Genomic DNA, 17,011 nt, shown 5'->3' on the forward strand with positions numbered 1-17,011 from the left:
TCCCAAAATTTACTCTATGCGATCGCGGAAGAATCAACACGATCGCATAGAACAAATTGATGACTACAAAAATTAACTCTATGCGATCGCGGAAGAATAAATGCGATCGCATAGAACAAATTGATGACTACCAAAATTTACTCTATGCGGTCGCGGAAGAATCAATGCGATCGTATATAACAAATTGATGAATACCAAAATTAACTCTATGCAATCGCGGAAGAATCAATGCAATCGCATAGAACAAAAACCTGGACACCAGCAACCAGCAAAAACACCAGATTTTCTAAGTCCAAAAATACTCCAACGCCTATCCGAAACTCACCTGAGACCTCGGGGCTCCTAACCAAACATACGTACTAAATCAATGACATCATACAAACTTATCCGTGCGATCAAATCGCCAAAATAACCTCAATAACAACGAATCAATCCTCAAAATCCAAGAATTCTTTCAAACTTCATAAAACATCAAATTTTCCAATTTAGGTCTGAATCACATCAAACGACGTCCGTTTTCAACCAAATTTCATAGAAATGACTTAAAGCATATATAAGACCTGTACCGGGTGCCGGAACCAAAATACGGGCCCGATACCAACACGTTATAATCAAATATCATTTCAATCCTCCTTAACAATTTTAGAAAAACAATTTCTTTTAAAAATTCATTTCTCGGGCTCGGGACCTCGGAATTCGATTCCGGGCATACGCCCGAGTTCCATATTTTCCTACGAGCCCTCCGGGACCGTCAAATCACAGGTCCGGGTCCGTTTGCCCAAAATATTGACCAAATTCAAATTTATTCATTTTAACATCAAAACTTAGCATTTTTTACAGAATTTCATATTTAAGCTTTCCGGCTACGCACCCGGACTGCGCACGCAAATCGAGGCAACTCTAAATGAGGTTTTCAAGGCCTCAAGGACACAGAATTCAATTAAAAATAGGTGATGACCCTTTGGGTCGTCACAGTCTCATGGAACGGGGTCACTCAAGATGAGTGCGGATTTAGGTTGGTGATGTAAGGAATGGAGCTAATATTAACTCTAAGACAAGATAAGGATTAATCAAAAGAAGTTAGATTGGTTAACCATGGTTGAATTGGTATAATGGTGGCGGTAATCAGTTCCTTCAGCGTGATTAAGTTATGCATGTGATTTATGGTGGTGCGTGCGAGGCTCGACGGCTGCCGTAATTGATTTTAGTTGGAAGTATTCAAGTAGTATGGCCTATATGTGTAGGTGGATCCCGGAAGGGTTATGGTGGTTCAGACCACTACTTGAAGATTTGAATGTTCCATGGTTATGAGAAGTTATTTGCGTGTTGCTATGGTTCTCTTGGAATGAGTTAAGTAAAATGTTCTGTATATTGAAATGTATACTCTATTAGTGGTTCAAAAGTTATGGTAAAATCCTTATACTGTCGCATATTGGCATGTTAGGTGCAGTGAGCGGCATGAGGAACCGAGGTTGCGGTGCGGTGTTGGAAAGGATGTTTGCGGTCCGGTATTGGCAAGGATGTCACAAGCTCGGAGGAGCAGGACAGGGATTTGAATGTTAGAGTAAGCTGGTATTGTCTTCAGCGTCACCTAAGATCGGTGTTTTGTGAAAAAGGCTTTGCATCCTGGTTATGGAATCTTGATCACTTTTCAACGTTAGTGGGGACGGTGGTATGGATGTGCAGACTTGTTACCTGGTGCAGAAGGTCATGAGAGCGCATCCTACGGGAAGGTTGTATTGGTGTGACATGTAGTCACTTGATTGATTGAAGATTTAAACCAAGTATGAAGATTTCGGTAATAACACTAATTTGAGAACTTATGCTTGGAGGGAACTCGGTTTATCGGGTTGTGGATGGTGGATGTTTAGTCCAGTTATGATGGTTGTCCTTATGAGTTATAGGAAAAAGTGTTATTATGGACCCAGGAAAGACTATTAGCCTAGTACGGTAAGATCAGAATCGGCTTGAGGTTTGTGAATGGATTTAAATATGAATATGGGCTCTACATCAGGCCAGATGTGTTCATTTCAGCATAGCGTCCCTTATGGAGGAGTATTCGAATGTGGGATGTTTTTTCGTCGTCGACTATTTCATGTAATATTATATTGTGCCATGTGAGTTGTGAAACAGCTTGATAAATTTCTTATGTGTTGAGGTTTCGTGTAGCGATGGTGTCATATGAGCAGGATGGCTCTTGAGATTCAGATCATATATCGCACCTCAGTTGTGCTTGAGTTTTGTAGCTTATGGCTATAAGTCTCTCCAGGGTTGGTATTATGCACTTAGTGTGCTTGTGACCGATATTCGGTATTTTTGTTGTAATGAGTAATTTAGCTCGATGTGTATATCCTTATGTGAATTTTATATGTGGATTGGGTGTCACGCTGCCATGGGTATGTTATTTGGATCGGGTTGCACGCCGCAATAGTGTGATGTTGAATACAACCTTCTATATTCTATTTTTGTATGTCTTGTTTCCCACTTTCTAAGGAAAGTTCATATTAGTGCATGAGTTGAGTAGTCCCTTCCAGAGTTCGTTTTCCTTATATATCACGTTCGAGTTCATAGCCTATTGGCACATTGTGGCACTATATGAGACTTTTGATCATGTTCGGGGTGGCTTATTGCCTGAGCAGTTCGTACTGGGTGAGACGAGATCATTGGATTAGGATCAGTGCAATCTGATTATATGAAGTATATTAAGGAGCAAAGACCATTATTTCTCATAATGAGGTAATGGTTCTTGTCAGGAGTATAGACTCAATGATTGTTGACTCGACAGTTGGTTATGAATTTCTACACATCTCTTCCGTCTTGGCGGCATTGCGAGAGTTAGAGCAGGACATATATATGTCATGGGGTGCATTATGAGCATCAGATTCAGAAAATGGCAGCTATTATGATCAGAGAGTGTTATTATGGTCTTGTGAATGATGTGGTGCATGGTGTGAATTCAGCAAGGGTGTGCAGTCATGTTCTTGTACAGCGTGTGGTGATTGATACAGTGTTCATATGTTGAAAGCAGACCTGGCAGAGAATTTCAGATGTTGAAACTGGGCTCTAAGGCTTATTTGCCTAAATGAAAGAGGTTATCTTTAGATTTGATCGAGATAATGTGCCCAACTGAGTTGTGCTAGCACGGGTAGGTGCACGAGGTATTAAGCAGCGATTTCACACTACTTTAGTGCAGTTCTCAGCACGTTCGAGGACGAACGTATGTTTAAGTGGGAGAAAATGTAACGACCCGACCGGTCGTTTTGAGCTCTAGCACGTCGTTCAGCGGTTTGAGGCCCTGAGTAGCTTCACTTAAGGTATTATGACTTGTACGCATTGTTGGAATTGAATTCCGGGAAGTTCGGAGTTGATTTGGAAAGAGAATTCCCGTTTTGAAAGCTTTAAGTTAGAAGAATCGACTAAGATTGGATTTTTGAGTAAACGACCTTAGAATCGGGATTCGAAGGTTCCAACAGATTCGTATGATGATTTCGGACTTGGGCGTATGCCCGAATCGGGTTTTGGAAGACCCGGGAACGTTTCGACACCTATTGTGGAAGTTGGTATTTTTGAAAGAATTTCATAAGTTTGGGTTGAAGTGCATTTCAGTGTTATCGATGTCCGTTTGGGATTCCGAATCTGGGAATAGCTCCGTATGGTGATTTCTAGTGTTGGGAGCGCGATCGAAAGTGAATTCGGGGGTCCGTGGGTCATTTTGGGGTCATTTGGCTAAAGATAGAAATTTGAAGGTATTTGAGGAGTTTGACCGGAAGTGGACTTTTTGATATCTCATTTCCTCCATAGGAGCTGACCTAGTAGCGATTTTGGAGCTCCATTTTCATTATCCATGTCATGGTAAGTGATTCCCACCTATTGCAAGTTAATTACTTGGATTATATCTATATTTTAACATGGAAAATCATGGGAAATTAGTGAAAATTGGGGTTTTGAAGAAAAATCTAGAAATTTGGCATTCTTGGATTTTGACCACGATTTTGGCACGAAATTGGGAGTAAATTATATATTTGAGTTCGTGAGATTATGGGTAGACTTTATCTTCGAAATTTTTTGAAATCCAGGCACATGGGCCCAAGGGTAATTTTGTCAACTTTTCGATCGGGGTTAGGAATTGTTATAAATTGGATTGTAATGAGTAATTGATCATATATTAATGAGTTTACATAATTATTTGCTAGTTTTGGAGCAATATACATCAATTTGAGTTTTCGGAAGGGCATGGAATAACGTTTATGGAACTTCGGAGCGAGGTGAGTCTCCTTTCTAACCTTGTAAGAGGGAATTGTCCCCATAGGTGAATTAATTGGATATGTGCTGCTATTTGCGGGGGCTACGTATGCACGAGGTGAAGAGAGTCCTTGCGTAGCTACTATTATGCTTATGTCTGGGTAGTCTAGGACCCAAAAGCATGCTTTACTTGTAATACTTGTAACCTTATTGTTTGTTTAAATTGCTTAAATCATATCGAAGTGGCAAATGACTTTCTAAAAGAGTTAAACTTTATTTTCTTGACTTGTAAAAGAGAAATTTACACCTCCTTGAATAATTGTTTCCCTGATAAAGTCTTGATTGAGTGTTAAAATGTGTGTTTCTATGTGTACCTGCGTCGCATGTATGATTCGCGAGTAGGGTGATTGTTTATTTATATTTGACCGCGTCGCATGTATGATTCGCGAGCGGGGTAATAGATGCATCTATGGTTCGCGCCATTCGACCCTCTTGCAGTGCACAATTTAATTATTGTTGGATTGGGCCGTACGACCTCGACATGATTTGCGCATGCTTGTAATGTTTGCATTGAGATTTATAAATGTTGATATTCGTTCTCCCTGGCCTGAGATAAATGTATAAATGATGAAAAGGAATCTGGAAATTTCCTAGGAAAGAAAGAATTGTTTTTTGCTTTATTCTACTGAGTTGCAACCATGTTTATAAAATCTTTGATTTATTATATTATTGGCGTATTATTATTGGACCACTAGTAAGTGTCGAAGTCGACCTCTCTTCTCTAGTTCTTCGAGATTAGACGGGATACTTACTGATTACACGTTATTTTCGTACTCATTCTACACTTGCTGTGCATTTTTGTTGCACAGGCACATGTATCTCTAGTGGCCTAGTGGGCGTAGCAGCATGGATGATACAGAGACTAGGTGAGCTGCATTCCTCGAGGCGACCCGCAGTCAGTATAGTCTCTGTCAGTGTATTGTAATTACTTTCTGTCAATTTGTATTCCGGATAGTTATTGTACTTTATTTGATTTCTTAATGATTGCTCATGCACTTGTGACACCAGGTTCTGGGATGATTGTGGGATTATCTAATATTAAGTTTGTTAAAGACATCAATATCTATTCAGTGAAATTCATTACTCATTGTTTAATGTATGAGAGAAACTATTTCAAAAATATTAAAATAAGAAATTACTAGTAAATTGGTGTTGGCTTGCCTGACAATGGTGTCCAGCGCCATCACGACCCTTAGTGGATTTTGGGTCGTGAAATATGAAATTAATATTTAAGCGTCAATTCATAAGAAATGCGATTTTATTGGGCAAACTTATAAAAAATATAATTTTATGGTGACATATTTCATGATTGGCAAGGGCACATGGAAATTTAGTATATAAAGATAAATGCATTTGGCAATTATTTATGAAAGATATGTTTTGGCAATGTTTATGCAAGCGAGGCCACTCGGGTCGAAATAAATTAAATATCCTTTTGAGGAAGGATTAACTTCAATATCCTATTTGAGGGCGGATTGACCCGATATATCCTATTTGAGGGCGGATAGATCCGATATATCCTATTTGAGGGCGGATAGACCCGATATATCCTATTTGAGGGCGGATAGACCCGATATACCCTATTTGAGGGTGGATGAACCCGATATATCCTATTTGAGGGCGGATGGACCCGATATATCCTATTTGAGGGCGGATGGACCCGATATATCCTATTTGAGGGCGGATGGACCCGATATATCCTATTTGAGGGCGGATGGACCCGNTTGTGACACCAGGTTCTGGGATGATTATGGGATTATTTAATATTAAGTTTGTTAAAGACATCAATATCTATTCAGTGAAATTCATTACTCATTGTTTAATGTATAGAGAAACTATTTCAAAAATATTAAAATAAGAAATTACTAGTAAATTGGTGTTGGCTTGCCTGACAATGGTGTCCGGCGCCATCACGACCCTTAGTGGATTTTGGGTCGTGACACATCTCTTTTATCTCGTACATCTTAGAAGATTTTTTTCTAAAAAGAAATAATAAATGATGTATTGTAGTAATAAAACTTTAACTTAATGGTTAAAATAGAGGTGTTGAATTCAAAATATCTCAATAAATTTAAATAACATGTGTTTATGTGCAACATAATGTGTGCCAACGATTTGGACTTTTGCATATATATATATATATATATATATATATATATATATATATATATATATATATATATATATATATTATTACAAATACTAGTATTTGTACTCGCGTGATGCGTGCTTGATCACGCCCAAATCTAGTCCTAAAAGGGATAAGCGGCCGTTGCAAATATAATCCGTCTAAAAATTCGGAGTCGAATTTCACAGAGAACTAAGGTTTCGATACAACTGTTCACTATCACCAAAAAGACAAGCTTGAACAATTCCTAAGTTATAAATATTAAGATTCTTATGTCTAACTAATTAACTAACAAATTAAAATAGTAAATTAACAACTAAAGATACAAAAGGTTTGAGACAAGACTAAGGAGGTCTAGAGTTATGAGTTTCCCAATTGTCGGAATCCTTCCCGCTACGTCTCCTATAATTTCGCCTAATTATTCTCTACGGAACGTGAGCACTTCAGGTACCGTAATTCTCTCCCGAGCAACTATAATAATTTACTAGACATATTCTCCCGACCTACGCTAGTTGGCACTATCTTACCGCTCGCTATGACCACGTCAAGGCTTTGTTATTCCTAAAACCACCTTTAAACCTGTCGTATTGAGTCCTCATATACGTTAGGAGTGACGTTGTTCAACAACTACCTAAATATGTACCCTTTCTCAAGCAATACATAATAAATAGGCATAGTCAATTGATGGCCATTCAATCAACGGAAATAAGCATGTAGTTGAACAAGTAAAGAAATTCAAAGGCTAAATTATATTCAAACTTAACAAGAATTCATCATCAAAATGTTCCATAAAAACCCTAAATAATAAACTAGCTACTCATAGTAGTATGTGAAAATGCAATACTAAAATTCATAACCAACAATAGAAAATAAAATGAAGAAAGGAAAAACTCGTGATTGAATATTCCTCCTTGCTCCTAGTGTATTCTTGCCTCCAAAGGTGTTGTGTAACCCTAAAGTAGTGTCTCCTCCTCAAAAGTTGTGCAAAATCATATTTAGCGTGTATTTATATGACCTAGGTAGGGTGGAGTGCCGTCCAATATAATCCAATCTCGAATAGGAGAGCTGGAATTCGCGTCTACCTTCGCGCGTTGCGCGCCTATGGACGCTGACTCAGCTTTTGCAATTTTCCAGTTCGCGAATCGATCTGTTCTTTCGCTTCACTTTGCTGTTTTGTACCTTCAGTTTTCTCCTTTTTCGTGTTCGTGCCGGCGACTTCAAGTAGGTCATCACCAGAACCGCGTTTCTCTGCTGCTGGTTGATGGTGACAGTCCGGTCCTCTTATATTTTTTTTGGTTTCGGGCTATTTGTGTGTTTTGCAGGTACCATTTTTGTCGCTGTTTGTTCACAGTAGGGAGGTGCACGCGCAAAAGCAGCAGAGCAGCTGCTATACGTCAAGTTCCATAGCATCGGGAGTATACCAAGCTGAAAGTTCAGGTTCTATTCGCGGGAATTGGTACCTCCCGCCTCCTATTTCTCTATCTCCTGTGTTAATTAATTTGTCGTCGTAGTAATTCGTACTAATCTAGTCAGTCTAGTAGTGGACCTGTAGTTACTATTTGTTCCCTTCGAGTCTCCTGCTTGTGTGTTCCTTAGACTTTCGTATTGTGGTTTGTAATGGCAGAGTAGAGTCATATCCTCGGAGAGCGGGCGGTGAGGAGGGAGTAGGGCAAGAGTTAGGGGGTGGGACGGGGTCCAAAGGGGGTAAGGGAAACAAGGGCGCCTATAGGTTGTGAATTGGATCATGGAATATAGGGACGTTGACGGGTAAGTCTATAGAGTTGGCGAAGATTCTCCAGAAGAGGAAAGTCAATATAGCGTGTGTGTAGGAGGCTAGGTGGGTAGGATCGAAGGCTAGGAATGCACACAGGTATAAATTGTGGTACTCCGGAAACGTGCAGGGCAAGAACGGAGTGGGTATTTTGGTGGATAGGGAGCTCGGGGTGTCAGTGATAGAGGTTAGGCGGGTGAATGACAGATTGATGGCGATTAAGTTAGTAGTTGGAGGGAGCTCTTTGAATGTCATTAGCGCTTATGCGCCGCAAGCGGGCTTGGATGAGGAGGTTAAAAGGCGCTTCTAGGATGCACTGGATGAGGTGGTGCGGGGTATACCGCCTACAGAGAAGTTATTCATATAAGGGGATTTCAATGGTCATATAGGGTCGTCTGTTGGTGGCTATGGTAAGGTGCACGGTGGCTTCGGCTTTGGGGATAGGAACTGAGGTGGTACTTCACTATTGGATTTCGCTAGAGCTTTTGAGTTGGTGATCGTGAACTCTATTTTTCCGAAGAGGGAGGAGCATTTGGTTACTTTCCGAAGTATGGTGGTTAAGACTCATATTGACTATCTCCTCCTCAGGAGGTGTGATAGGAGGTTGTGCGAGTATTGTAAGGTGATCCCGAGTGAGAATTTCACGACTCGACATAGGCTCCTGGTGATGGACGTCGGTATCTTGATAAAGAGGAAGAACAGGTTTGTACGGGGTCAACCTAGGATCAGGTGGGTAGTTTTGAATAAGGATAATGCGCGGGAATTGGAAGGGCGGCTGACAGCTATGGGAGCCTGGAAGAGTGGTGGAGATGCTAGCGTTATGTGGAAATAATAATAGAACTTCAAATTTAACTCATCTAGCTATCACAAAAGAACTCAACAATATCGCTGACAATAACTCCTAAAATCTGGTGAGACTAAGTCATAAGCTCTACCCAAATATACTGTAAAATTCCTAATATATGACTATCTAAATAAAGAGTAAGCGGTAGAAAAATAAGGACAGAGGGTGACTCCAAGCCTGCGGACACTAAGCATGTACCTTGAAGTCTCCGAGAAGTATAGCCAAATCATTGATGCCTAGCCTGATATAAGGTACCTGGATCTGCACAAAAACGATGTGCAGAAGCGTTGTATGAGTACACCATACCGGTACCAAGTACGTATCAAGTCTAACCTCGGTAGAGTAGTTACGGGACCAGGTAAGGACACCTACTAGGATAAGAAAAAGAAGCTTAACAAGTATAGTACAACCTAAGAATGGAAACGAGGAAAAATGAGGCAATAAAAAAATACAACAAGATAGACTACAACTAAATTTAAAGCAACAAATGCAACATGGAAGAAACACATAATAAGAACATCAAGAAAACAATGCGAACAAATACAAGTGAGGTAAATGAGAGATAATAATAAGAATCACAACCGAGGTACCACCTCGCAATAACATGTCACAATCATAATTATAATCTTTTCTTATACCGCCGTGTGACCCTTACATTTAGATAGTTTTGAAAACAATTTTTCTGAAATAGCTAAACACACTTTATCCTGCCTTATGTCACCGGGTGGCTTCAAGAAATTCCCTTACTAGCAACACGCACATAAATCCCACCTTATGTCGTCGCATACACATTAACCCCTATCCTTATACCGTTGCATGCGCATCAATATCATAACATAATCACAACTCACACCACAAGTGCCCATATACCTCAACTTGCCAAAAAGATCAACAATACCAATCTTTCCACAATAATTAGCCTATGATTCAACCACAATGTGTACATGAGTCTCAACAATAGAAAACTAAAAGTGAATAGCTCAACAAGAATGGTATTTCAACAATTAGCAACTTTGCCTCAATGTGATCACGACTTTTACAACTTCAACGCTAATAGCTCAACAAGAAGTTATTCCATGAAAACAACAACTTCAAGTAAACAATTCACCAATTAAAGAAGTAACAGAAAATAAGGAAGACAATAACTTCAACTAAAGCATATAAGAGAAAATAACAAGTAAAAGTTAGAACAAGTGTTAACAATGTCAAATAAAGCATGTGAGGGTAGATTAATACATGTAAGTATAACATTTTATGACAATTCAATTGAAGGCATGAAAAGAGTCCAGATAGCCTAAACCGATCAAATATCATATATAGCCCATGTACCCACTCGTCACTCTGCGTATACGGCTTTCACATATCACAAATAGTAAAATCAACCCAAATCCTAAGGGGTAGTTTTCTCGCACAAAGTTAGGCAACATACTTACCTCAAACAAGCTAACTCAATCCACTAGTAAACCCTTTCAATGCATATCCAATTCCGAACGGCTCAAATCTAGCCAACATAACTTTATGCAAAATACAAACTACAGGAAACAATCTGGATAATAAAGTTGCAATCCTTACAGAAAAACAAAAAGTCAACACCAGGCCCGCATCTCGGAACCCGACCAAACTAATAAAATTCGAACATCCATTCAATCACGAGTCCAACTATACTATAATTATCAAATTCCTACCTCAAATCAATCTTCAAATCCTCAATCTATAATTTAGGAAGTTTTCACAAAATTTCCTAATTTTTCCAACTCAAAACACTAATTAAATGATAAAAATAATGATGGATTCATGTAATATAATCAAATTCGAGCCATAAACACTTACCCCGCTCAACTCCTTGAAAATACCCCCAAAAATCGCCCATAATCGAGCTCTTTAACTCAAAATAAAAAATAACTCTAACCCTCGATTTGAAAATTACAATATCTGTTGCCCAGTGGTTACTCTACGTGATCGTGGAAAAGCACACACGATCACGGAGAACAAACTCCACCAGCTCACAAAAGATACTACGCGATCGCGTTACCACGACGCTAATGCGATGGAAAAACATCCCAAGGCTTCGCGATCGTGGACAATTCCACACAAATCGCGACCTGGGCTCGTCACTATGCTACCGAGGTTAGGATTGATACATACTGGGTACCATTGTGGTATACTCATACTACGCTTTTACACATCATTCTGTGCGGATCCAGCTATGTCTACCCGTGCTTGATGTTAGTGATTGATTATAGCTATTTTTCGGAGACTTTAAGATATACCTGCTCGGCGTCCACAGGCCTCGGAGTCACCTTCCCTTAACTTTTCATTCTGTTGTATTTCTTATTCAGACAATGTTGTAGTAGACATTGCAAATTATTCTGTAGAGCTTATGCCTTCGTTCCACTGGTTTTGTGAGAAGTGTTGTCGAGATCCTATTTTGGAAGGTTATCAGTTTTACTTTAGTATTTCTAGTCGATTATTTCTATTGAGTTATTATTAAGTGTTAGGCTTACCTAGTCTTAGAGAATAGGCGCCATCACGACATTTTAAGGTGGGAAATTGGGGTCGTGACAGTTAAGATTTTATGTTATGTGAGGTTAATTGAATTGTTTAGGGTATGCATTGAATTTTTTAGGGTATGCATTGAATATTTAAGGTATGAATTAAACTTTTAGGTTATGAATTGAATTGTTAAGAGTTTATGTTTTGTGAGGTTAATTGAATTATTTAGGGTATGAATTGAATTGTTCAGGGTATGCATTGAATATATAGGGTATGAATTGAACTTCTAGGGTATTAGTTGAATAATTAATGGCTTATGTTTTGCGAGGTTAATTGAGTTTTTCAGGGTGTGAATTTAATTGGTTAGGGTATGCATTAAACTTTTAGGATATGAATTGAACTTTTAGGGTATAAATTGAATTGTTAGAGACTTATGTTTTGTGAGGTTATTTCAATTGTTTAGGGTATGAATTGAATTGTTTAGAGTATGCATTGAACTTTTAGCATATGAATTGAACTTATAGTTTATGTTTAAATTGTATTAATCATAATTAATTATATTTATTATAATTTATCTTTAGTTTAATTAGTAAAAATTAATTATCTTAATTAACTAAAAATTAATTAATTAATTTATAATTGTAAAATAAATTAAGTAGTGCTAATACTTATGGAAATATCTCAATTTATTTTTGTTTTCTTTGTATAGATGGAATATCGTACTTGGATGTACAATAGAGATTATCCTAATCGGCGGGAATTAAGGGAGAATTTTGTAGAAGGCGACTTTATTAGACATATAATGTCACTTTCATCATACCAAATTGAAGGAGTAATAAGGTGTCCTTGTGTCAAGTGCAATTCTGTGAAGTTTAAAGAACCGGAGGAAATTAAGATGCATCTTTATAGTAGGGGGTTTATAGAGAATTATTTTGTGTGGACTAATCATAGAGAGATTGATGATAGCTGTGAATATTTCATAACATAGTTGCTGGTGAAAGTAGTAGGTCAGTAATAGGAATCGAAATTCTAAAATTCATGATATGGTTGCAAATATTTTTGGGATGCACTTTGGGGTTGAGCCCGATGAAAATGTTGAACAGACTCTTAACGATGATGCAAAACATTTTTATGAATAGACTCCGACATATGGAATGTTGTCTGGGTGGATGACTGCTAGGAAGTTAGCTTGTCCTTACTGCATGGAAAATGTTAAAGCGTTCACCTTAAAACATGGCCTAAAGAAATTGTTGATTGATTGTCACTGTTAGTTCTTGCCTATTGATCATGAGTTTAGAAGGATGAATAATGCATTAAAAAAGAATAAAGTTGAAGATGATTCGTCACATCTGGTACTTCCGGGTGATGAAATTTGGGAGAGGGTGCAGAACTTCACTAAAGTTACTAGGGCTCCACCTTCTAGATTTCCCGGATATGATGTTACTCATAATTGGACGAAATAGAGTATATTTTGGGAGTTGACTTATTAGAAGGATAATCTTCTCCGACACAATCTTGATGTTATGCATTTTGAGAAGAATTATTTTGATAATTTATTCAACACAGTGATGGATGTTAAAGGTAAGCCAAAAGATAACCTGAAGGCTAGAATGGACTTACAAGAATATTACAGGCGACCTGAATTGTATTGGCAGACAGCGAACAATGCTAAGGTATTCAAGCCCAAAGCAAATTACACATTCACTTTGGAGAAGAGAAGACAGATTTGTGATTGGATTACGAACTTGAAGATGCCTGAGGGTTATGCGTCAAATATGGGAAAACGTGTAGATATGGAGGTAGGAAAGTTGAACCATTTGAAAAGTCATGACTGTCATGATTTCATGGAGACCTTAGTGCCTACTGCATTTTGCGGTTTGCCTGAAAATATCTGAAAACCCCATTACAGAGATTAGTTTGTTCTTCAAAGACTTATGTTCTACCATTTTGAGGGAAGAAAACCTACTTCGTATGGATTAGAACATTCCTGTAACTTTTAGTAAGATGGAAAAAATATTTTGATGTGATGGAACACCTTCCAATCCACCTTATACACGAGGCACGACTTGGAGGACATGTTCAATCCAGATGGGTATATCCATTTGAGGTAATATTAGTTTGATGTAATATTCTATTTTATTTGAATGTTCTTGTCTAACATGACATTATACGAAGCCTATCTTGCAAAGGAAATTGCACATTTTTGTTTTTACTATTTAGAGAGTAACACGCCATGTTCTAGGAATAGGCCCAATAGGCACACTTTCGAATGTGTGAATGATCCACTATATTCACCAATGTCCATCTTCATTCAATCAGGCCGATGTTCTAAGGATGTTAGAAACATAAGTTTGAGTGATATGGAGTACAAGTCAATGCATGTGTTGCTAAATTGTCTTGAAGTTCAACCATTTTTAAGTAAGTGTTAATTTATTAGTAATATATATATATATATATATATATATATATATATATATATATATATATATATATATATATATATGATAACTTATGAGTTTTTTAACACTATATGTAGGTATATAATCCAAATAACGATGTGAATCAATTTTTGAAAGATAAATCTTGGGGTCACAACTATGTCTACGTAATGAATGGTTACAAGTTTCATACGGAGGATTGCTCTAAGAATAAAACTAGCAATAACAACAAGGTATCAGTTAAAGGTGGTGATGGAAACCAATTTCGAGATATTAATTATTCTGGTGTGGTCAAAAAACATTACAACTAGAATATACACGTTGGCCAAATAAGAAATTAATATTCTTTAGCTGCAAGTGGTTTGACCCGAATCCATCAAGAGGTACAAAAGTACACCAGCAATACAACATAATTGAGGTTGATCATATGAGGGAGTATGAACGCTACAATCTTTTAATAATTGCACATAACGTTATGCAAGTGTATTATGAGCCTTATCCATTGCGGAGGAATAAGTTCGATTGGTGGATGGTAATCAAAACCAAGCATGTGGGTAGGGTGGAAGTCGAGAATGTGTTAGATGTTACATATCAAAATGATATCTCAAGTGTTCACCAAATAGTGGAAGATCAGTTAGAAAATGATTGGAGCATCCTGAACGCATATTAAAAGAACTTGATGTAAATAAAGTAACAACTATAGAAAATGAGGACGAAGAATCAGCTGATGAAATTGAAACAAGTGAGAACAAAGAATTCTCGGACGAGGAACAATATGTCGACGGGGATTAACAAGTTGGTTTTTTAAAACACTCTCGTGTTATAACTAGTTTATTATTTTGTCATTTTAAATATATATTATATTATGCAGATAGCATGCAAGGATTAAGGTAACAATGACCCTACTAGTTCTCGGGGTCGAGAAAAGGCTAGGAAGGCAAGGAGAAGGGTAGAATCTGGGAATAATACTACTCCCTCATTTCTAGCCTCTTCAGGGATGCATATGTCTTTTCCTCCACAACAAGGCTATACTGAGATGCCACAGCAGAACCATGCTTATACTTTCATGCAGACTCTAGGTCTTCCATCACAGGGCTATAGGACTTTACCCCCGTCATATAGTCCAGCTGCCTCACGTCCGTTTGGATCACAACCATCTGCATCACAGCACCATGGATCACAACCATTTGTATCACAACCCCGTGGATCGCAGCCATCCCTATCATAGCCACATGGTTTGTAGCCATCTCTATCACAACCACATGGATAGCAACCATGGATGTCAGAGTCACATGGATCACAGCTATCTTCATCATCTACTCCTTCCATTTTAGGACTTCTCATGCGAGATCGTAGCTTTGAGCCCTCCTCTACACCGTCTATGCATGCCTCTGATACATATGTTGAGGATGATGATCTAGAGGTAGTGCATTATGATCGTTATGGAAGGATCATCATAGTCCCTGAGGGGAATGGTTAAAAGTTATTTGTTATTTTTTCGTTTATTGTTTTATAATATTTTAAATAATATTTTTATGTGTATTTATTATTAAATTGCAGGTTCAAACCAGGCAAGCAGTCTATGAAGAAAATCACTAATTTCGCCTGCAAGATTTATGATGGCCCCCATGTGACTTGAAGTGATTTTCCATACTCGCTGAAGGAGCAAATTTTCAATCATTTTAGAGTATAAATATTCTTTTAAGCTATTTAAGAATTTATATTTTGTGATGTTTCCATCTAATATTTAACTTTTGATATGCAGGGTAAGCGTGTATTGGAAGACCGCTATAATGAGTCAGTGGCTAGAAATTTTCGTCATAAAGCCTGCAAGAGATTGGCGGATCATTTCTCGAATGGTAGAAAGAAGAACAAGAGGCCTGACTGGTATCTACCACATTCATGGGATGATTTATTAAGGCAATGGCATACCGGGGAGTTCTTAAAGAAGAGCAAACAAGGAAAGAAACTTTCTCATCTGAGAAGGGAAGTTGCTTCCACACTAGGGGTGCTATCAGCATTGGGACAACAAAAAGAAGATTGGTAATTCCTTAAATTATTACATTTTTACTTTTCTAAGTATATCAATTTTATTTATTAACCAAATTAATTTGTTTTCAGGATAAAAAGTATGGACGTCCACTGTAGCAAGAGTTGCTATTCAGGGAGACATATATTTTAAAGAAGAAAAAAGACGCGGATGAAAATAAGTGGGCCGAGGACCAGGCAGAGACTACATATGTAAGCTTTCAAATTTCCTTAAGAGTTATAATTTACTGTTATAAAATTTTAATATACTAATTTAATTTAAAATAATGTAGGGTCTCTATCAAAGTACCGTGGAGGAGTTCATTCATAGTCAGCCAACTGGTGAATCGGGCGAGCCAACCCAACCTTCGGATGAAGATGCTGAAAGAATGTGGTTGGAGGTTGTTGGCGGTCCAAAAAAGGGAAAAGTATACGGGCTTCTTGAGAAAATATTCCATCGCTACAGGTGTGGAATACAAGGAATAGGGACTTCCTCATACGGCGAGGGACTTAATAGGGAGACCCTCTCGGCTATGCAGGAGAAGGTGACAAGGCTTACATCCGAGTTGAAGCAGCCAAGGAAAGAGAAAGGCTTATAGATGCACAATTCCTTGGTACGCAAGCTCAAATCGGAACTCTCCTTTCTACAGGAGCTTTTTCATTGCCCCGGTCTCGTGATCATCTCCAGAGGCCCGACCTCCACGCGATCTTTTTGCCCGTCCTCTAAATGATCATTCTACCTGTGCTCTACGTGATCGTTCTTCCCATCCTCCAAATGACCGTTCTTACCATCTTCTAGATGAAAGTTTATCGGATAGTGGTGATGCAGTAGAAAATACCCCTTGTACAGTAGTTTGATATACTTTGAACTAGTTTAATTAAACTTGTTTTGAATTCGAATTAACATTTTTGAAATTGTTTTAATTACTTTATTTTTGATTGGTTTGAATTGGGATGTTAGTTGGATATGCTTGAATAGGGTGTAAGTTTGGGAATTGGGTATATGC

The sequence above is a fragment of the Nicotiana attenuata genome, chromosome 7 (assembly GCF_001879085.1).
Source record: "Nicotiana attenuata strain UT chromosome 7, NIATTr2, whole genome shotgun sequence".
Lineage (NCBI taxonomy): Eukaryota > Viridiplantae > Streptophyta > Magnoliopsida > Solanales > Solanaceae > Nicotiana > Nicotiana attenuata.